The sequence below is a fragment of the Schistocerca cancellata genome, chromosome 4 (assembly GCF_023864275.1).
Source record: "Schistocerca cancellata isolate TAMUIC-IGC-003103 chromosome 4, iqSchCanc2.1, whole genome shotgun sequence".
In the NCBI taxonomy this organism is placed as follows: domain Eukaryota; kingdom Metazoa; phylum Arthropoda; class Insecta; order Orthoptera; family Acrididae; genus Schistocerca; species Schistocerca cancellata.
Window position 1 is genome coordinate 609,974,457 of NC_064629.1, and position 24,078 is coordinate 609,998,534.

At 44.9% G+C, this 24,078-nt stretch overlaps 1 protein-coding gene and 1 pseudogene across 3 annotated transcripts in view; one reads left to right on the plus strand and one right to left on the minus strand.

The window, feature by feature from the left end:
• Window positions 1-24,078, plus strand: part of LOC126185203 (protein O-linked-mannose beta-1,2-N-acetylglucosaminyltransferase 1-like) — an 842,885-nt gene that overhangs the window by 96,463 nt on the left and 722,344 nt on the right. The gene's annotated exons all lie outside the window — the stretch shown is intronic.
• LOC126185919 (5S ribosomal RNA) lies at window positions 16,432-16,549 on the minus strand (annotated as a pseudogene).

Here is a 24,078-nt window from a genome sequence, read left to right on the forward strand (position 1 = left end):
AAGCACCACTCACACACTGGGAAGTTTAATCACATGGATGTAGCCTATATATACAAAGAGTATCGACTCCCGAAACTTGTGTCCGTGTAGTTGTAGTAGTCCACGGAAGCAAATTGTATATTTCGTTTGTATAAATTTTGCAGAACTAGTTTATTTATTTTTCTTAACATGGGAAGTTTTCGGTGATTTATTTGTCGCTATCATGCAGTAAATGATTTTTGCTGCTGTCGTAAGATTCGCTAAAACACGAAACCGCTTATAGCTAAGTAGGTTATCCATATAAAAAATGGTTGCTGTCGTTTATCGTCATTTCCTCGTAATCACAAAATTCGGTGATAACTGTCTTGGTTGAAAAATGTATATGTAACTAAATATTGGTTCAAATGACTCTGAGCACTATGAGACTTAACTTCTGAGGTCATCAGTTGCCTAGAACTTAGAGCTAATTAAACCCAACTAACCTAAGGACATCACACACATCCATGCCCGAGGCAGGATTCGAACCTGCGACCGTAGCGGTCGCTCGGTTCCAGACTGTTGCGCCTAGAACCGCACGGCCACTCCGGCCGGCAACTAAATATTAAAAAACAGTGGTGATCATCTACATCGCAAACGAACTGCTCGGCAAAAGTAATGGACTGTGACGGTTTTAGTTGTAGTTTCGATCGTTGGCTGACAGTGAAACGAAGGATAACGAATTAATTTTCAGTGTCCAGCCTCTTTGGTTTTTAAACGTGCGCGTACGCTGTGACGGCTCGTGATAACCGAAGTCAGTACAATGAAGTAGTTATACAGTAGCGTCCTCTCCTGGAATGCGTCTTTTGCGGTCATAGATTTTTCATTATTTTGCCATTTCATCACAGGAGAATCCCAGAAGGATTCCTTCAAATAGAACATGCCTGCTGGTGATACGTCGCTAATGACAACGACGTTGATGAATCACCTAACACTCATCCCATTCTTTTCAATAGTTGGACACAAACACACACCCACACACCCACCCACCCACCCACACACACACACACACACACACACACACACAAACGTTGACTTTATAGTCACTAACCACTCAAAATTCCTTTTACTATCCATGACACAAAGCCCAAAGCTCTTACGAGGGGAAACAGACGAGAAATGTTTCAAAAATAATCACGGGGACGATGGTATAAGAATTTTTCCGAAACTGGTGAGGGAAATAAATTCCAAGAGTCGACATCAAAAGTGTTGGCAGTGTCTGTGAAACAATACCCGCTTACTGCAACTGCTGGCAGCGCAGGCTCGAGGGAAGGTCGGCGGATGCGAGCGAGCGCTGTCGGTAAAAGCGCTGCATTTGTCAGCGGCTGCCGGCAGGGAATGTTGACACGAAGCGAGGGACCCCCTGAGCGGTCCGTTGTCTGCCAGAGAAACGGTCCTGCCAGCGACGTCGCCGTACGGGCCTGGGCCTGTCAACACTTCTCGACGACTAATGACTCTCATCCGCAACCCTCTGCAGGACGGCCGGTCTGTCTCTATATCTTCAGTGTTACTTGTAAAAGACGTGCCTTTGTGCTACAAAATATTTTCCACTTATGTGTTAACAGGAACGGAAAGGTTGCCAATAACGTGTACGAAACTAGATTTCAGTTATAAAAGTCAAAGGGCACGAAAATGAAGCAACAGTTGAGAGGCTAGTGAAATAGGGTTGTATCCTATAAAAAGGTTTGTCGATGACATTTTAAGTCGGTCAGAGGGCCGGCTGCGGTGGCCGAGCTGTTCTTGGCGAGTCAGACCGGCACCGCGCGACTGCTACGGTCGCAGGTTCGAATCCCGCCTCGGGCATGGGTGTGTGTGACGTCCTTAGGTTAGTTAGGTTTAAGTAGTTCTAAGTTCTAGGGGACTGATGACCTCAGCAGTTAAGTCCCATACTTCCCAGAGCCATTTGAACCATTTTTTTCTGTCAGAGGTGGAAGAACGTGGATGATCAGTCGAACGGAATGGAAAGTGTCTTGAAAAGAAATTATAAAATGAATATCAGTAAAAATAAAAACAAAGATACGGACCTGTAGTGAATTAAATTAGGTGATTCCGAGGGAAAAATGGTAGAGGAGACTACATATTGTGGCAGGAAAATAACTGACATTCCGAAGTAGAGAGGATATAAAATGTAGACGCAATAGCAAGAAAAGCATTTCCGAAAGCGAGAAATTTAACATCGGATATGAAAGTGTTAGGAAGTCTTTTCTGTTTCCGGCCGGAGTGGCCGAGTGGTTCTAGGCGCTACAGTCTGGAACCGCGCGACTGCTACGGTCGCAGGTTCGAATCCCGCCTCGGGCATGGATGTGTGTGATGTCCTTAGGTTAGTTAGGTTTAAGTAGTTCTAAGTTCTAGGGGACTGATGACCTCAGCAGTTAAGTCCCATAGTGCTCAGAGCCATTTGAGACATTTCTTTTCTGTTGGTATTTCGCTGGAGCGTTCTCTGATTTATAAGTGGCACGTAGACGATAAGCAGTTGAGACAAGAAGGGAATGGAAACTTTTGAAGAGTGCTACATAAAAATGGCGAAGATTAAATTGGTAGACAGAATAACTAATGAAATGGTATTGATTAGAACCAGAGAGAAGAGAAATTTGTGGCGCAACCTGAGTGGAAGAAGGGATGGGTTGATGGGACACTTCTTGAGTTATCAAGGAATAGGCAACCCTGTAACTGAGGGGAGCGTTGGCGGTAAAAACTGTAGAGGGAGACGAAGGCTGGACCACAGTAACCATCGAGATGACTGGGTGTTTGTGTTGTCCTCATCATTTCATCATCATCCAGGAAAGTGGCGAAATTGGACTGAGCAAAGGTTGGGCAGTTGTACGGGCGCTGATAACCTCGCAGTTGAGCGCCCCACAAACCAAACATCATCATCATCATCATCACACAGTAACCAGTTTCGAATGAATATAGGTTGCAGCAGGTATGCACAGATGAAAATATTTGCGCAAGACAGTGTGGAGAGCTGTGGATTGAGTCTTTACACTGAAGTCGACAACAACATAAACAACAACAGTAGCAGAAGCTTTGTTCGTACAGCAGCATGATAGTTTTCATATCATTTGTACTGCGCATACGCGATAAAGAGTTGAAATTCAAATGGCTCTGAACACTATTAGACTTAACATCTGAAGTCATCAGTCCCCTAGAATTTAGAACTACTTAAACCTAACTAACCTAAGGACATCACACACATCCATGCCCGAGGAAGGATTCGAATCTGCGACCGTAGCGGTCGCGCGGTTCCAGACTGAAAGGCCTAGAACCGCTCGTCCACTGCGGCCGGCCCGAAGAGTTGAAACTATCTGAGATCAGAACACTGTTCGATTCGGTGAACGGAAAACTAAGCGCTCTCACGAAAACGCATATCCTGTCTGCTTTGTAGTTTGGTTACTCATAGCGATACTTATAAATGCAGAACTTCTTTTAACGTTATGTTGGATTCCATTTTCATGAAGCTAAACTGTCATTTTTGGTGGTTTTGCATGCCAAAAACTTTCTATTCTTAGATGCACTGACGCATTAAAGATCAGATGAAAAGCGTGTCGCTTTCGGTACATTTTGAAGTAATGAACTCAAGTGAAATGCGACGTCGGACTGTGAACATGTTGCCTTCGATCTATCTCAGTTAACAGTCCCAAATACTGAAATTTTCAAACGTTATGCAACACGAAACTAATGTTTACATGCATATGATCTTCATAAAGTACCTAGAGAATGCCCATACCCAAACCGGCCGTTGTGGCCGAGCGGTTCTAGGCGCTTCAATCTGGATCCGCTCCGCGCGCGGCTGCTACAGTCGCAGGTTCGAACCCTGCCTCGGGCATGGATGTGTGTAATGTCCGTAGGTTAGTTACGTTTAAGTAGTTCTAAGTTCTATGGGCCTGATGACCTCAGATGTTAATTCTCATAATGCTAAGAGCCATTTGAACCATTTTGCCCATACCAAAATAACACAAGAGGAAGCAAGGAGAGACCTACTGTTGGAAGTGCAGCTATGAAGGTGGATCGTGAGTCGTGCTTGGGCTTTTTCAGCAGCATCATCATCATCATCCGCAGTATCATTTACTAATCTGCCCAGATAGCCGTACGTGTTAAAGCGACACTTGCGTCGGCCCCGGATCGAATCAACTCGGTGGATTAACGAGGAAGGTCGGTGTGTCAGTCAGCCTGAATGTCGTTTTTAGGCGGTTTTCCTCATCCCACTAGGTGAATACTGGGCTTGGTGCATAAGTCCCGCCTCAGTTACGCGAATCGCTAACATTTAGAAAACTTTCGCTCACTTTCACAGGAATAACACACGGCACGCAGACAGTTGTGGTACACACATTCCGTCCAGAGGTTAACGAGTCATGGCAGGAAGGGCATCTGGCCATCTCTTAAACTAACCATGCCCTGCGCCGAGCGGGACAAAGGCACAAGAAAACAAGATTATTACAATTAATGCCTTGTATCAGGTAAATAATGTGAAAGATATACTAATTCTGGTTAAGTCATGCCTCAACACTTGTAAAACTTTGTAATTCTTGTATGTCAATTCAACAAAAGATTTAGTTAAAAAAAAGGAGATAGCACAGCACTTGCATGCAAAAGCAAAAGGTCCTAGGTTAGATCTCGGGCTGGAATACAGTTTTAATCTGCTAGGAAGTTTCAAATCAGCTCATGTTCTGCTGCAGAGCGAAAATTTCTTCTGAAAAATAATATAATTTTAGAAGACTTGAACACTTCTCAAAACATCTCTGTTTCTTTCATTGTCAAGTTCTTTTTTTGTAATCTGAATTATTTTCCAAAAAGACATAGATATCCTGACTGAAAAAAATCTACATTATGATGTGGGACAAGTCATATTATCATGTCTTGCTAATGACAATGAAATGATGCGGTAAAAACTCACATACAGTCCCACATCAGGATAAAAACATTCGATGATTACATGCAGTTATAAAAGGCGACAGTTGCAGTGTCACATCCTAGTAACCCTTACTTTTCTTCACAATTTTAGGCGGTGTGAAACAGGTGACTCTGTAAAGCTTCTGCACTACAGCATCATACGTTATGACAAGAAATGCGTGCTGTGTTTGTGGGTATGGTGCCGATCTACACTGGACAGCAGCTACTGTTTTTCTGCTGAGTTTGTCACAGAATAGCTCTTCAGTTGCGACGTTGATAGTGCCTGGCAGTCCACACAGAATTTGGACTCGACATTTGAAATAAATTATTTAGTAAGACTTACGTCAAAACTTTAGCCAGTCATATAAGCACAGTATACGTGAAACCACTCTCCCGAGTCACACACAACGGAGTACCCACGGCGATCAGCAGGCGACAGACGTCTACTTCTGTCAACCTTCAGTTAAGGACTGATTGTCTGTGACCTCAAAACTATATGCGGGTACTTTTTCCCACACCTGTAGTTGTAGGTCGAAAAACATTTAAGTTATACCTCAAAAATTTAAAAAAAGTGTTACTCATATCTGGCACGCGTGATATTCCGACAGACAAAAGCAACTGATAAAGTAATTTTGTGCTCCACGGGGCACGTAGCATAGTGTAAGTCAGCAAGTAATATCTTTATAAGGATCGTTCGAACTCGCTGCTATGTGATATTAATATTTATTACTTTCAATATTATTAGAGATCCATTTCGCCTAACATTGCCATTGGCGAGTGACGTATAGATCTAGATGAATCGACATACGTATGACATGACTGGCAACTGTATTTTGACCGTCGTTCTATATTTGTTGAGTTAAATACTAACTTAATTCAAGAAATACTAAATTCAACATATCTGTGTGCCACTTATGTGATGTGTATTTTTATCGCCAGGTTAAAAAGTTTATTCCGATATTTAGAATTGCAGTCTACTTCTGGAAACCCAGGGAAAACTGCACAACCGCACGGACACGATAACAATTCACAGCATACTTTATAATCAGCTTTCAGGACCGATTTTTCAGGCATTGTTATCTTATGCGTAGTACACATCAGCATTAATTCCCGAGAAAGAAATATTTTTGAATGTATGCCGCCTGTTTTCCGTCGAATCTTCGAAAGGGACGTTGTAATGCCGCGAAGATTGCATTCGTTATAATTACGTTCTTGTTGCCGCGAGTATATTTGCTTCGAATGTCTATATGACAAATACTGTCCACCTAGTTCTTCGATAGAAATGAAGAATATGTTACAGAGTGAGCAATAGAACCGCTGTAAGATGACCAGGATTAAATTTTTATTTCTTTACTATTCGAAGTCGTTTGTGAAATTTATTTGCCAGCCTTGATATTGTTCCTCATTGATTTACTCGCCTTATTAACCCTCCTATTCCTGCCAATTTCGAAACGGAAAAAAATGCAAATGGGAGTCGAACACAGGCTCTCTGCTCCCCAAAGATGCCATGGTCGTTACGTAAGCGGCGCTTTCATTGCACGGCGTTTACCTTATTGGTGCATCAGCGGCAGTCAGAAAAGTTTATTTCCTCGATTTCTGGCAAAATATGGGTTTGTGGACCCCATATATGATGAAAAATGTTCAGTTTTCGACTGTGTACCGATCCCGTCAATTTCGAGTCGATTACACATCATGAAATTTAGGGGTGGTTTTCTCAAAAAGTGAGGGCTGTTGACCCAAAATATTCCAGTTCTTCATCTTAAATTGTACACAAGCGACCCGCCAACTATGAGCCGAATCGTTTGGACGTGTCTGAGTCCTTCCCGTTGCGATCGTTGCCAGTTTCTTGTAGCCGGCTGGAGTGGCCGAGCGGTTCTAGGCGCTACACTCTGGAACCGCGCGACCGCTACGGTCGCAGGTTCGAATCCTGCCTCGGGCATGGATGTGTGTGATGTCCTTAGGTTAGGTAGGTTTAAGTAGCTCTAAGTTCTAGGGGCCTGATGACTTTAGATGTTAAGCCCCATAGTGCTCAGAGCCATTTGAACCATTTTTTGAACCAGTTTCTTGTAGATTTTTTTTCAGCTCAGACGCCATGAGCGTTCGCTGGTTTCGATAGGCACATGTAGAGGGGAAAATATTTGTTTTTAGTGTGGCTGTTGTCACATACTATCTGAGAAGGCAGAGACGGAAAATTAAGTTCCCGTGCGATACGCAGTTTCCTTCTGCCTCGAAGTTACGTTAACTCAATCCGACCAAATAGCAGTCCACCCCCAGAGACGTTGTAATACTGGTACCAAACTGCCATGGGATCCTCCACCGCTGACGTTAACTCATGGCAATGCGTTCGTATGTGTGAGCCAGTCAACTTTATGGAAACAGTTCTCACTGAGACCCGGGAAACGCAAAACGCTTCCTGCTCGGCCAGCGTTCGCGAAGTGGAAACAGAGATAGCTTCTTACCGGTTTTTCATATACTTCCATAGGCTCTGCCAAATCATTAAAACTCCGCTACACCACCATAAAAGGTGGCCATTGCAGTTTTATTGCTACAAAAATTACACAAAACCATCCGCACAGTGTCACAATGGATAATGACTGCTAGAGTCACCCACCAGTGAAGCGATTAGTGACAGAATAAAAAAAATGTCCAAATTTGTGTGAATTCCTAAGGGACCAAACTGCTGAGGTCTTCGGTCCCTAGACTTACACACTGCTTAAACTAACTTATGCTAAGGACAACACACTCACCCATCTCCGAGGGAGGAATCGAACGTCCGGCGGGAGGGGCCACGCAATTCGTGCATGGTGCCTCCGCGCCGCGTGGCAGAATCATCCCGTCCCACAACGCAGATACATGTTCCATGCGTCAGAGCAACTACAGCAAGTGACCTACACCCTTCACATAAATGACAACGGGACCGCACGCGGGGTGAAGAACGGGATGACTAATGAAATAAAATGGAGAAAGTATTACGTGTCGACGCCATCCAAGAAGGTTCAAATGGCTCTGAGCACTATGCGACTTAACTTCTGAGGTCATCAGTCGCCTAGAACTTAAAACTAATTAAACCTAACTAACCTAAGGACATCGCACACATCCATGCCCGAGGCAGGATTCGAACCTGCCACCGTAGCGGTCGCTCGGCTCCAGACTGTAGCCCCTAGAACCGCACGGCCACTCCCATCCAAGAAGGAACCATCACCCACTAACATGTAAGGTGCACTGCTGACTTACACGCAACTACTGACAAAGGGTCTTTCACCTTATTTGTTGAAAGTAGAGACAAAGACGTGGGCGAACTCCGCCGTGCGGCGCTAAGCAGAATTATTAGACGTTAATGTGAGTCATTATTCAAGCACATAATTAGCATTACGGCGGCTGGGAAATACCTTGTGAAAATTCAGACTATATCAGAATTAACTGCAAATGCCGTGGTTCAGCATTCTTTCTCAGGGAAAGAAAATTCAGAGACCTATATTCTGAAGTTCTTCACTACTAAACAAGGCAACATCCATAGTGTCGAAACCTCACTTACGGAGGAGGAATTGCTGTGAAGTTGTTGTCATTTGGTGTTTTTGTAAAATTATAAGCCAAGGTAACAAAGCCATCACCAGTTTGTGTTATGACTAGAGTTGCAAAACTACCGTAGGTTACCTCAGAGCATCGTAAGCAAGCGTAGGCTACGGTAGTTTTCGTAGTACTTTAGTCAGTTAAGACTGTAACCGCGTTACCTGTACAGTAGGTGTGTTGCATACATATCGGGCGTTACCTCATTTCGATCCCTTTGTTTGCGTGTGCGATCAGTGTCGTACTAAATTCGCCTCGAACCCGGAAGCTGCAAACTGTCTAGAAACTGAGACAAGATATATAAAAGGCCACGTAATCTACGAAATATTTGTCGTTCTACATTGTTGTCCTCCTGTTTGTTACTTAAAAATTAACAGTGTTTACAGCAAAATTGAAATGGTCAGTTCTCAAATTATTGATTTGTAACGTGAAACAGACGGATGTCGTAGAAAAAATAAAAAAATACAGATTTATCATATAGCACACGAAAACAATTTCTTCAAAAAAAAGATAAAATTTAAAAAAATGAATCAAAAAACGTCAGGCATAGCTTCAGTACTTCGTCAAGTTTATACATTAATAAACAAATTTCATACTTATCAATAATAACAGGAAACTCTTGCCTTTGATCTTGATGAGGAATGATCTACAATAATACAACAATAATTACATATGTTTTTATGTTTGTGCATATAAACTGCACTTGCATCAAAAATAAATGCTTTGGTTACATAAAAGCCCAGAATTTGCGCGACCAACCAATATTTTATTGCTTATAAAGTACAATTAATATTTTGCAATGATTTGAAATACAAAATGGATTAACACTGAAAGACGTGCGGTTCTAATTATGATAAAAAAAACAAATATAAAACAAAGAGAAATCGTCGGTTCCCAGTTTCTCTCTCACACATTCAATTATGTTTCTTTCTCTACCATTGCTACCAACAGTGCCAGTAATCCTACGAATTACTACCTCATTTTTGTACTGTACGAAAACTACCGAATAGTAGTTTTGGTGGAGGGCTACCATAGTTTGTTTACATTCATGGAGTTCGCTGTTCGGTGGAAGTGTGTGTATCTTTAGTCTTACAATGCTATAATTGATTAAGATTTGAACACGGCAGCAAACAATGCAGAAGTAACAAGATGTGCGTACTGCACAGGTGCACGCAGTATTGATGCTTGTGGTAGGGCCTGTCAACGAACGCGAATTCCTTGTGCCGGTGGTCACAGTGCCATATCTCAAACCTGCCCACTGGATTTCAGGCACAAGGAAATTAACAAAATTAACAACTAACAATATTATCTTTCGAGAAGCAACAGCACTTTTGGCAAACAGACCTTACATTAATGCAGTTATTTTTCCCCAAACATTCCAGGACAGGATACAAAATTCCCGTCACTTCCAACCTAACGGAGACTCAATGCAAATATCAGCACCGCCACCTACGGTCCGCTGCAACCAACCCACACCACGATGACAATGCCACAGACCTCAGGAACTGTTGTTCCAGTTGATTCACTGCCGATACAACCGCCCCATCCTCTAATCCTACATGCCAAGCTTCATCGCCAGAAAATTCTATGGAACGTAGAAATCACCACTAAAGCGAAGTCACCGTGAAATAAACGTGTCAACAGCCACTTTGCCCTTCTCTTTCTCCTGTGTGTACCTACGTCTACCAACAGCAATATCAAAGACTCAACCAATCGAGTGACTGGGAACTACTTGGTTAACATCATTTTCAATATAATTATGGCTGTCATGACTGATGTATCGCACCAGCACACTACTAAAGGGCCCATTCCAGTACTACAAACAGATTCGATTTGGATGTCGAGCCAAAATACAAGGTGACAGTATTGAACTATATGAAATAAAATGATCACAGCTTCTAAACGGTTTGCGTTATGATGTTCAAACAGCACGGTTGGCCGCGGGACATGATGGGAATCAGTATGCGCATGCATGGTTTGGTTTAGCGACGAAGCCCACTTTCATTTGGATGGGTTCGTCAATAAGCATATTTGGCGCATTTGGGGGACTGAGAATCCGCATTTCGCGATCGAGAAGTCTCTTCACCCTCAATGGGTGACTGTGTGGTATGCAATGTCCAGTCACTGAATAAGCGTTGCCATATTCCTTGATGGCACGGTGACTACCGAACGGTACGTAAAGATTCTGGAAGATGATTTCATCCCCATTATGAAAAGTGACACTGATTTCGACAAGATGAGGTTCAAGCATAACGGAGCTCGACCCCATCGAAGTAGGAGACTGTTTGGTGTGCTGGAGGAGAACTTTGTGGCAGCATTCTGGCTATGTGGTACCCAGAGGCCACTGGCATGGGCCTCCATTTGCCACCATATTCTCCAGATCTGAAAACATGCGGCTCTTTCTTGTGGGGCTATATTAAAGACAAGGTGTACAGCAATAACCCCAAAACCATTTCTGAGCTGAAAACAGCCATTCAGGAGGTCATCGACAGCATCGATATTCCGGCACTTCAGCGGGTCATGCAGAGTTTCGCTATTCGTCTGCGCCACATAATCGCCAATGATGGTAGGCATATCGAACATGTCATGACCTACATTCGAATACCAGTAGTGACGTCTACATGTTGAATAATACACTCCTGGAAATTGAAATAAGAACACCGTGAATTCATTGTCCCAGGAAGGGGAAACTTTATTGACACATTCCTGGGGTCAGATACATCACATGATCACACTGACAGAACCACAGGCACATAGACACAGGCAACAGAGCATGCACAATGTCGGCACTAGTACAGTGTATATCCACCTTTCGCAGCAATGCAGGCTGCTATTCTCCCATGGAGACGATCGTAGAGATGCTGGATGTAGTCCTGTGGAACGGCTTGCCATGCCATTTCCACCAGGCGCCTCAGTTGGACCAGCGTTCGTGCTGGACGTGCAGACCGCGTGAGACGACGTTTCATCCAGTCCCAAACATGCTCAATGGGGGACAGATCCGGAGATCTTGCTGGCCAGGGTAGTTGACTTACACCTTCTAGAGCACGTTGGGTGGCACGGGATACATGCGGACGTGCATTGTCCTGTTGGAACAGCAAGTTCCCTTGCCGGTCTAGGAATGGTAGAACGATGGGTTCGATGACGGTTTGGATGTACCGTGCACTATTCAGTGTCCCCTCGACGATCACCAGTGGTGTACGGCCAGTGTAGGAGATCGCTTCCCACACCATGATGCCGGGTGTTGGCCCTGTGTGCCTCGGTCGTATGCAGTCCTGATTGTGGCGCTCACCTGCACGGCGCCAAACACGCATACGACCATCATTGGCACCAAGGCAGAAGCGACTCTCATCGCTGAAGACGACACGTCTCCATTCGTCCCTCCATTCACGCCTGTCGCGACACCACTGGAGGCGGGCAGCACGATGTTGGGGCGTGAGCGGAAGACGGCCTAACGGTGTGCGGGACCGTAGCCCAGCTTCATGGAGACGGTTGCGAATGGTCCTCGCCGATACCCCAGGAGCAACAGTGTCCCTAATTTGCTGGGAAGTGGCGGTGCGGTCCCCTACGGCACTGCGTAGGATCCTGCGGTCTTGGCGTGCATCCGTGCGTCGCTGCGGTCCGGTCCCAGGTCGACGGGCACGTGCACCTTCCGCCGACCACTGGCGACAACATCGATGTACTGTGGAGACCTCACGCCCCACTTGTTGAGCAATTCGGCGGTACGTCCACTCCGCCTCCCGCATGTCCACTATAAGCCCTCGCTCAAAGTCCGTCAACTGCACATACGGTTCACGTCCACGCTGTCGCGGCATGCTACCAGTGTTAAAGACTGCGATGGAGCTCCGTATGCCACGGCAAACTGGCTGACACTGACGGCGGCGGTGCACAAATGCTGCGCAGCTAGCGCCATTCGACGGCCAACACCGCGGTTCCTGGTGTGTCCGCTGTGCCGTGCGTGTGATCATTGCTTGTACAGCCCTCTCGCAGTGTCCGGAGCAAGTATGGTGGGTCTGACACACCGGTGTCAATGTGTTCTTTTTTCCATTTCCAGGAGTGTATGTGCACACCGTACTTTATAACTAATTTACGTTTTTTTGTACTGTTCAATGATTGTCACGCTTTATGTTGACCCCCCTCCTTACACCCCAAAGTGGTTTATAAAATAATCCAATGGAATGAGAGATATCACAAGGTAAACAAAGACAGTCTTCGACATTTTCTGTAGGGCTATTCAGTCGTAAGAGACGATAGAGATGACGACTACGGCTGTGCAGCGATGTTGATGAGACAAGATACCCACTTTTCAGTTGTCAGTACTGGCACTCAGTTTGATACATTGCAAATGGAGGGTATCGGCCTACGGATCAAGGACCTGCAGCTGATTTTGGTCTCAGCATACAGAGCAATTCACGACAGACTTTCCAAACAACAGTTAACAACAATAATGGACTCCAGCGGAAAACACCTTCCGCTACTAGGCGACTTTGACACCATGGACTGTGGGGCTGCAGAAATGCTAACAAAATTGAGAAGATATTAGTGGATGCCCTAGATTCGGTAAACCTTATGGTACTAAATGATGGCTTACCCATACGAATTGGCCGATCAAATGAAGTACCGACAGAATCTTCTGAACTATCTAGCACAACGACAAGGGAAGATATACCGGATACTTTAGGTTCGAGTCACTTGACAGTTCAAATTATAGTAAACGCGAAATCTAGGGAGACCGTCAAACACGCAATCAGTCGGAAATGGAACACTAACAAAGCCAACTGGGAACTATACGAAACACTGCTGGAATAAAAAACTGGAAAGGATCATCGCACCTGAGTATCCCGAAAGATACTTAGGGGGATTTTTATCTCTTATCAGTGAAGCAGTGGAAGTCTCGATGCCTCAGATAGGACATAAGCGGACTACCCATAGGCCATCACCTTGTTAATAGGATCCACGATGAGACGCATTCCTCAATTCCTCAAGGAGCGAAGGGAACTAGGAAAATAAAAAGATAAAAAAAAATCGCTCTAATGCTACAAACTTAATTGATCTTGCGAAAGCACAAGTTACAGCCAAGAAAATATTCAACTACAAAGACAGAAAATTGTAGCAAAATTTCTGCACTGCGGTCTGGAAAGAAACGCAACTAACCAGCATTTCGAATGTAATGAGGAACATAAAAACTGTCTGGCAATGCATACACCTCCACCGCGTAATGAACTTTAAAAATTGTTCTTCCGTGTGACAGGCCCATCTGACATATCGGATGAGGAAGACGAGAAGGAATATTAATAGTGCAACAGTGCAATTACACAACCCTTCTCTTCGGGAGAACATCAGATCGCGCTCTCCCAAGGGAAGAGTAGTTACTCACCTGGCCCGGATTATACTGGCTACCAAGTGCTAAAGCCGTTCCCACACGGGACGAGTCAGCTTACGTTGCATGGATGTGGACGGGACATCCGGCCTCAAGAGAGACAGCGCCGTTGGCACACGAGACGAGGTGGTTAACGTGATTTGCGCTTTCAGCGCTATGCAACGGCCGTTGTCGGCTTTATGTGGCTCTCAACCCAAGCAGTTTCTGTACGAAAATGGAGGCGCGTAAAATAGTTGCGTTAACTCTGTCAGCGATTGTCGAAGAAGATTCTGGACTCGTCTATGGCTTGAAGAGCGAATTCCAGGTAGAGGAGCACTACACAATGCTGTACAAACACCTCGGATACATACTAGTTGAACTTCCGTTAATTCAATCGAATTTTCGGTCCATTTGCTGTTTTAAATTTAATGTAGTTAAGATATAGTGTGTAATGTGATCTTGCTCCTGCATAACTTTCATATTCTGGGTGTTGTATTGACTACCAAAACACTGAAGTAACGTACTTCATCACATATATTTCAAGATCGTGATTCGTTTCGTAATTTCATTCGAATGGAAGAGGAGATGTTTTCGAAGCCGTAGCATTTGTTCTCGCCATCATTGAAGAAGGTATTTGCCAGCAAGATACAAATATCAGCAATTCCATAATCCCAGAGGTAGGTATACATATTTTACAGAAATTTCATAATAGCAGTAAGTTCCAGTGTGTACTTTCAGACATAGACTGGCAGTCAGTTTAAGGTTTCTGGCCACAGGGAGAACACCGAGCGAGGTGGCGCAGTGGTTAGCACACTGGACTCGCATTCGGGAGAAGGACGGTTCAATCCCGCGTCCGGCCATCCTGATTTAGGTTTTCCGTGATTTCCCTAAATCGCTCCAAGCAAATGCCTTTCAAAGGGCACTGCCGACTTCCTTCTCCATCCTTCCCTAATCCGATGAGACCGATGACCTCGCTGTCTGGTCTCCTTCCCTAAAACAACCCAACCCAACCCCACAGGGGGAACAAAATGAAAATTTGTGGTAAGGTCTTATGGGACCAAAGTACTTAGGTCATCGGTACCTAAGCCTACACACTACTTAAGCTAACTTAGACTAACTTACGCTATGGACAACACACACACACACACACCCATGCCCGATGGAGGACTCGAACCTCCGACGGGGGGAGCCGCACGGGCCGTGACAAGGCACCTGGGACCACGTGGCTATCCCGCGCGGCCAGGGGGACCATTCAAGTCGTTGGCCTTTGCAACGATAAATACAGCAAAATGCATTGTTTATAATAAGTAATATCGATTTTTGAGATAATACTTCTATTAAATGAATAAGAAAGATCCAGAATCTTTACGAATACAAAAAGTGAAAAATATTGCTACGTTTCTCTCCACAACTCTGAACTCACGACGCTATCAACTGTGTTATGCCTTCAACATAGCAACCTGGGCACCATGTATGCCATACACTGCCTGAGTACTGTATGTACAGATGTCATTATTTGGTATGCAACATGCAAATTGCACCAAGAAGATGCGCTTTTGATAGATCACCTTTGTGCCGTAACATTTAAACGGTATACCTTCACAGCAGAAAAGTTGTAACACTAGATACATCAACTACAGGAAGTCTTTACCTACCGATTTATAGTTTCCTGTCTCTTTAATATAACAAATCGCAGGTAAAACGACCCGTTTTCGATAGATCCTCACTCTGATAATGCTTTCAAACGGCCTATATTCTCACCACGTACTCCCATGCAGGTTGCATTCAGTATGAGTATCAACAAGGCACAGGGCCAATTACTTCGTGTGGCAGACATTAAACACCCCGGGACGCCGGGCGCTGCAGCTAGTAAATAAATAAAAATAAGTCTATGGAATCAGAGAAGTAAGATGGGTCACTGTGGAGAAGTGGCGGAATAACAGAAAGGAGCTATCGTGTGCTGATGTACTCCAGGCCGGCCGCGGTGGTCTAGCGGTTCTGGCGCTGCAGTCCGGAACCGCGGGACTGCTACGGTCGCAGGTTCGAATCCTGCCTCTGGCATGGATGTGTGTGATGTCCTTAGGTTAGTTAGGTTTAAGTAGTTCTAAGTTCTAGGGGACTTATGACCTAAGATGTTGAGTCCCATAGTGCTCAGGGCCATTTGAACCATTTGATGTACTCCAGAGCACACAGTGGTGTATCAGTGCAGACTGTCCAATAGGTCTACAAGAAATGGTGCAGTACTCGCTGTCTTGTAACACAGCCTAAGACCAGTGCTCATAAGAAGATCCTACCTAGCAGGGACTGGAAACAAATGTCACGCCTTGTGAATGACAATTGGTTACATACCCGACTGGAATTGCTGTTGTAAGTGAACGCAGGTCCATCTCACCTAGTGAAAGCACTCCGTCTTCAGGCCACAAGTGGCCCATCGGGACCATCCGACCGCCGTGTCATCCTCAGCTGAGGATGCGGATAGGACGGGCGTGTGATCAGCACACCGCTCTCCCGGTCGTTACGATGGTTTTCTGTGACCGGACCTGCTACTATTCGGTCGAGTAGCTCCTCAATTGGCATCACGAGACTGAATGCACCCCGAAAAACGGCAACAGCGCATGGTGGCCCGGATGGTCACCCATCGAAGTGCCGGCCATACCCGACAGCGCTTAACTTCGGTGATCTGACGGGAACCGACGTAGCCACTGCGGCAAGGCCGTTGCCCTCAACCAGTGAGCTCAGTGTTAAATGACTCTAAGCACTATGCGACTTAACTTCTGAGTTCATCAGTCGCCTAGAACTTAGAACTAATTAAACCTAACTAACCTAAAGACATCACACACATCCATGCCCGAGGCAGGATTCCAACCTGCCACCGTAGCGGTGGCTCGCTTCCAGACTGTAGCGCCTAGAACCGCACGGTCACTCCGGCCGGCGCTCAGTGTTAAACTGGAGAGATTGCCCAAAGGCGTCTGTGTCTAGGAAACCACGACGGACTTAGGTGGAACCACCATGTTAGTGAGGACACTGGTAGTTGTCAGTAGTGCTTGTGCTTGCGACTTTCGGGTGATAAGTTGAGTGAAGTACAAATCAATCTTTGACAGCGTCAATTAGTATCGGTAAACAGTAATTTCATTTCTCGTGTTTAGTAGGAGGATTTGGCAGCTGGCCCCGACCTAACACGGCGTTTACGACGTCACGCGTCATAGCTTTTTCTCATGGAGTAGTTACTCCTGTTTAGTATCGAGCCCACTGATCTCAGCCAGCTTCCGACCGTACATTACGGTGGGAACGATATTAACGTAATGTCCCGTGTGGCTGACTAATTTTTTTGTCCGGTGTTGTTATGAATCTCTTCGATCAGAAGTGATTGGAGGGTCACAGGAACAGTAACAAATTTTGTTTGTTATTTGTGACAGTCACTGTAGAGTAGAGGCGAAGTCGGAGACTGCTAAGCAGAGAGCCTGCAACAAGTGCTGGGATCGCGCATGGTGGAGGCTGGCACGGTGCGTGCCGTATACACCAGAATAACACGCGTCGCGGCCAGCGCTTCATTTCAGCAAGCAGATTACACAGCGCAGTATCACAAACAGCCGTTGTTACCACAGCGCAGCGGACGCGACCCTTTGTGTGGGATGAATCGACTGCACTCGGCGTGCCACCCAACTCGCACACTGTAATTACCGTCTGAGTAATGAATGGCGAAGTTAGTGAGTGGCGATTAGGAATACACAACTACAGTGACTCTCGGCCCGCAACGTGATTGCGTGTCGAGTCACTTCCCGTGCACAGGTAAGAAGAGAATAATCTTTCCAGTTACTCTGGTCGCGAGAAGTCTTACATTTCGACAAATTTATATTTTCTTTTCACCATTAACTGATATGTATTCTTTTACTTATAAAGATATTTATTTACTTATTTCTGGCATATTCTACATCTACATCTACATACGTACTCCGCAAACCACCGTGTGGTGCATGGAGGAGGGTACTCTGTACGACTACTAGTTATTTCCTTTCCAGTTCCACTCACAAACAGAACGAGAGGAAAACGACTGTCTGTTTTCCTCCCTAATAGCCCTAATCTCTCTAATCTTATAATATTGGTCCTTACGCGAAAAGTACGTTGGCGGCAGTAGAATCGTTCTATAGTCAGCGTCAATTGCCAGTTCTCTAAATTTTCTCAACAGTGCTCCTAGAAAAGAACGTTGTCTTCGCTCCAATTATTTCATTTGAATTGCCCAAGCATCTCCGTAATACCTGCGTGTTGTTCGAACCTACCGATAACACATCTAGCAGCCCGCCTCTGAATTGCTTCGATGTCTTCTTTAATCCGACCTGGTGCCGATCCCAAGCACTCTAACACTACTCAACAATGGGTCGCACTAGAGTCCTATAAGCAGTCTCCTTTACAGATGAACCACACTTTCCTAAAAGTATCCCAATAAACGGAAGTCGACCATTCGTGTTCCTTATTACTATCGTTGCCTGCTCATTACATACCATATTGCTTTGCACCGTTACGCCTATATATTTAATAGACGCGACTGTGTCAAGTAGCACACTACTAATACTGTACTTCAACACTGTAGGTTTGTTTTTCCAATTCATCTGCATTAACTTACATTTTTCTACATTTAGAGCTAGCTGCCATTCATTACACCAACTAGAAATTTTGTGTACGTCAACTTCTATCCTCCTATAGTCACTCAAGAACTACGCTTTCCCATATACCACAGCATCATCAACAAACAGCCGCAGACGGCCGCTTATCCTGTCCGCCAGATCATTTATGTACACTATTTGATCAAAAGTATCCAGACAACTGTCTGAAAATTACTTACAAGTTCGTGGCGCCATCCATCTACATCTACATCTACATGTCTACTCTGCAATTCACATTTAAGTGCTTGGCAGAGGGTTCATCGAACCACAATCATACTATCTCCCTACCATTCCACTCCCGAACAGCGCGCGGGAAAAACGAACATCTAAACCTTTCTGTTCGAGCTCTGATTTCTCTTATTTTATTTTGATGATCATTCCTACATATGTAGGTCGGGCTCAACAAAATATTCTCGCATTTGGAAGAGAAAGTTGGTGACTGAAACTTTGTAAATAGATCTCGCCGCGACGAAAAACGTCTTAGGTTTAATTACTTCCATCCCAACTCGCGTATCATATCTGCAACACTCTCTCCCCTATTACGTGATAATACAAAACGAGCTGCCCTTTTTTTGCACCCTTTCGACGTCCTCCGTCAATCCCACCTGTTAAGGATCCCACACCGCGCAGCAATATTCTAACAGAGGACGAACGAGTGTAGTGTAAGCTGTCTCTTTAGTAGACTTGTTGCATCTTCTAAGTGTCCTGCCAATGAAGCGCAACCTTTGGCTCGCCTTCCCCACGATATTATCTATGTGGTCTTTCCAACTGAAGTTGTTCGTAATTTTAACACCCAGGTACTTAGTTGAATTGACAGCCTTGAGAACTGTACTATTTATCAAGTAATCGAATTCCAACGGATTTCTTTTGGAACTCATGTGGATCACCTCACACTTTTCGTTATTTAGCGTCAACTGCCACCTGCCACACCGTACTGCAATCTTTTCTAAATCGCTTTGCAACTGATACTGGTCTTCGGATGACCTTACTAGACGGTAAATTACAGCATCATCTGCGAACAACCTAAGAGAACTGCTCAGATTGTCGCCCAGGTCATTTATATAGATCAGGAACAGCAGAGGTCCCAGGACGCTTCCCTGGCGAACACCTGATATCACTTCAGTTTTACTCGATGATTTGCCGTCTATTACTACGAACTGCGACCTTCCTGACAGGAAATCACGAATGCAGTCGCACAACTGAGACGATACCCCACAGGCCCGCAGCTTGATTAGAAGTCGCTTGTGAGGAACGGTGTCAAAAGCTTTCCTGAAATCTAGAAATACGGAATCAACTTGAGATCCCCTGTCGATAGCGGCCATTACTTCGTGCGAATAAAGAGCTAGCTGCGTTGCACAAGAACGATGTTTTCTGAAACCATGCTGATTACGTATCAATAGATCGTTCCCTTCGGGGTGATTCATAATGTTTGAATACAGTATATGCTCCAAAACCCTACTGCAAACCGACGTCAATGATATAGGTCTGTAGTTCGATGGATTACTCCTACTACCCTTCTTAAACACTGGTGCGACCTGCGCAATTTTCCAATCTGTAGGTACAGATCTATCGGTGAGCGAGCGGATGTATATGATTGCTAAGTAGGGAGCTATTGTATCAGCGTAATCTGAAAGAAACCTAATCGGTATACAACCTGGACCTGAAGACTTGCCCGTATCAAGCGATTTGAGTTGCTTCGCAACCCCTAAGCTATCTACTTCTAAGAAAGTCATGCTACCAGCTGTTCGTGTTTCAAATTCTGGAATATTCCATTCGTCTTCCCTGGTGAAGGAATTTCGGAAAACTGCGTTCAATAACTCCACTTTAGCGGCACAGTCGTCGGTAACAGTATCATCGGCACTGCGCAGCGAAGGTATTACCTGCGTCTTGCCGCTTGTCTACTTTACATACGACCAGAATTTATTCGGATTTTCTACCAAATTTCGAGACAATGTTTCGCATCGGTAATGCTGGAATTCAGTAAGGTGTTGGCCCACCCTTAGCCTTGATGACAGCTTCCACTCAAGCAGGCATACGTTCAATCATGTGTTGGGAGGTTTCTTGGGCAATGGTAGCCCATTCTACACGGAGTGCTGCACTGAGGAGAGGTATCGATGTCGTTCGGTGAGGCCTGGCAGGAAGTCGACGTTCCAAAACATCCCAAAGGTGTTCTGTATGATTCAGGCAGGACTCTGTGTAGGCCAGCCCATTACAGGGATGTTACTGTCGTGTAACCACTCCGCCACAGGCCCTGCATTATGAACAGGTGCTCGATCGTGTTGAAAGATACAATCGCCACCCCCGAATTGCTCTTCAACAGTGGGAAGCAAGAAGGTGCTTAAAAACATCATTGTAAGCCTGTGCTGTGATAGTGCACTCAAAACAACAAGGGGTGCAAGCCCTCTCCATCAAAAACACGACCACACCATAACACCACCGCCTCCGAATTTTACAGTTGGCACTACACACGTTAGCAGATGACGTTCACGGAGCATTCGCCATAGCCACACCCTCCCACTGAGTCGCCACATTGTATACCGTGATTCGTCGCTCCACACAACGTTTTTCCACTGTTCAGTCGTCCATGTTTACGCCCCTTACACCAAGCGAGGTGTAATTTGACATTTACCGGCGTGATGTGTGGCTTATGAGCAGTCGCTCGACCATGAAATCTAAGTTTTCTCACCTCCCTCCTAACTGTCGTAGTACTTGCAGTGGATCTTGATGCAGTTTGGAATTCCTGTGTGATGGTCTGGATAGATGTCTGCCTATTACACATTACGACCCTCTTCAACTGTCGGCGGTCTCTCAGCAGACTAGGGCGGCCTGTACGCTTTTGTGCTGTACGTATCCCTTCACGTTTCCAGTTCACTATCACATCGGAAACATTGGACCTAGGGATGTTCGGAGTGTGGAAATCTCGCGTACAGACGTATGACACAACTGACACCCAATCACCTGACCACGTTCGAAGTCCGGGAGTTCTGCGGAGCGCCCCATTCTGCTCTCTCGCGATGTCTAATGACTACTGAGGTGGCTGATATGGAGTACCTGTGTGTAGGTGGCAACACAATGCACCTAATATGAACAAAGTATTTTTTGGGGGTGTCCGGATACTTTTCATCACATAGTGTACACAGAAAATAACAGCCGTAGAGGACAACAGACTGGGTTCTGTTACTTAAGTCTTCGAGCCACTCGCACACCTGGGAACCTATTCCGCATGCTTGTACTTTCACTAACAGACGGTAGTGCGGTACCGTGTCAAATGCTTCACGGAAATCTAGGAGTATGGAATCCGCCTGTTACCCTTCATCCCTGGTTCGTAGGATGTCATGTGAGAAAACGGCAAGCTGAGATTCGCAGGAATCTAAAACAGTGCTGATTTGTGGACAGAAGCTCTTCCCTCTCAAGGAAATTTATTATATTCGAACTGAGAAAATTTTGAAAGATTCTGCTCAAAAATGGTTCAAATGGCTCTAAGCACTATGGGACTTAACATCTGAGGTCATCAGTCCCCTAGACTTAGAACTACTTAAACCTAACTAACCTAAGGACATCACACACATCCATGCCCGAGGCAGGATTCGATCCTGCGAGCGTAGCAACAGAGCGATTCCAGACTGAAGCACCTAGAAGCGCTCGGCCACAGCCACCGGCAAGGATTCTGCAAAAAACTGATTTTAAAGGTATTGTTCTGTAATTTTGCAGGTCCGTTATATACAGGAGTCCCCTGCACTTTTTTTCCAGTCGCTTGGGACTTTGCGTTGAGCGAGATACGCGTGATAAATGCAGGCTACGTAAGCGTCCAGTGCTATAGAGTACTCTCTGTAAAACTGAATTGGGTTTCCATCAGGAACTGACCCGAGGAAGGTGCGGCGTGGTTAAGGCTCTGGACTCGTTATCGGGAGTTGGGGGTTGTAATGTTCATCCTACCGCCCTAACTTAGTTATTGCGCAGATTGCATAATTCGCATCAGGTGAATGCCACGATCGTCTTTTCCAAAACACGGCCTGCCGCTTCCTGTATCGGCCTTGTCTGATCCGTGTTGTTGCACCGTCTATGACCTCAACTAGACGTTTGACTTCTACAGTAAGTCTTTCACAACTGACGGCAGTTTCGGTACCGGCGCTGATGCAATACGTGCGTAATGATTTTCTCCTCACATCATAATTTTATTGCTGTGTTTGTTTTCTGTAGAACAACATATTAAATTTGCGTAACCGTGAAAATAAACCAGTACTAATCGTGTTTAAATGAAAGTTTCGCCCATTTGAGAACAACTTAATCGGAAAGATTATCAGTACTAATCCTTTCCGATTATTGTATGTGACAAGCAGCCCATTATTTCATACATATCTGCGTATAAACACCTCTCTCCGGAAAAGGTGATAGGTCACACAGTGTGGAGGATCGCTTTACATACATCTACGTCTATTCTCTGCAAACTAACGTGCAGTGCTTAGCAGAGGATACTTCCCATTGTACCAATTATGACGGCTTCTTACAGTTCCAATTAAGTATTGAGTTCGGGAAAAATTATTGCTTAAACACCTCTGTACGCGTTGTAATTAATTTAATCTTGTCGTCGTGATTCCTGTGAGGGTGATGCGTAAGCAGTTTGTAGTATATTCCTAGATTCATCACTAAAGCTGGATCAAATTTTGCAAGTAGGCTTCCATGGGAAAGTTTGCGTCCATCTTAAAGCATCTCCGTGACGCTGCCCTATGCGTCAAACAAATCTGTGACAATTCATGCCGCCCTTCTTTGTATACGTTCAATATCCGTTGTTAGTTCTGTCTGTTACACGCCCCACACATTTTAACATTATTGTAGAATGGGTCGCATGACCGTTTTTAAGCAACCCCCTTTATGGACGGATTGTATTTTCCTAGTATCCTACCAATGTACCGAATACTGGCCACCTGCCTTATCTGTGACTGATATTACGTTATCGTTCCATTCCATGTCCTAAATGAACGGTATTTTCGGAATCCGCGCTGGTTGGCATGGTGGAGGTCATTTTGTTAGCAAAATATTATTACGTTTGTCGCATAATATGTTGTAAGATTCCACAGCAAATGGGTATGAAGGCTACTGGACGGTAACTTTATGGATCACTTCTGCTACCCTTCTTGTAGACGGTTGTGGCCTTTGTTTTCTTCCAATCACTTATTCGAGGGAACTGCAGTGTATTTTGGTTAAGAGGGCCAACAGAAGAAAATTCGGTATAGAATCAGTTAGCTCTACAGATGTTTAGAAATTTCAGCTGTTTCTCAATCCGGCGGACACAAATATCTTTTTCACTCATCTCTGAGGGTGGGAGAATTAATTTGAGTCAACATCCTGGGTTTCCTTTGGTAAAGGAACATTTGAAAACGGAGTTAAGCGTTTTGACGCTGCTTTGCTACCTCAGTCCTTGTGTCGTCCTTCAGTGTCTCGTCCATGAGCATCTGGACACTTACTTCGCTGTTGCTAAACTATAATCAGAATTTCCTTGGACTCTGTGAGAGATCTTTCGATAATATTCTGCTTCATGCGTTTCTCTCTTCACAGTCAAACGCATTTTATTCAACATCTCAGTATCTA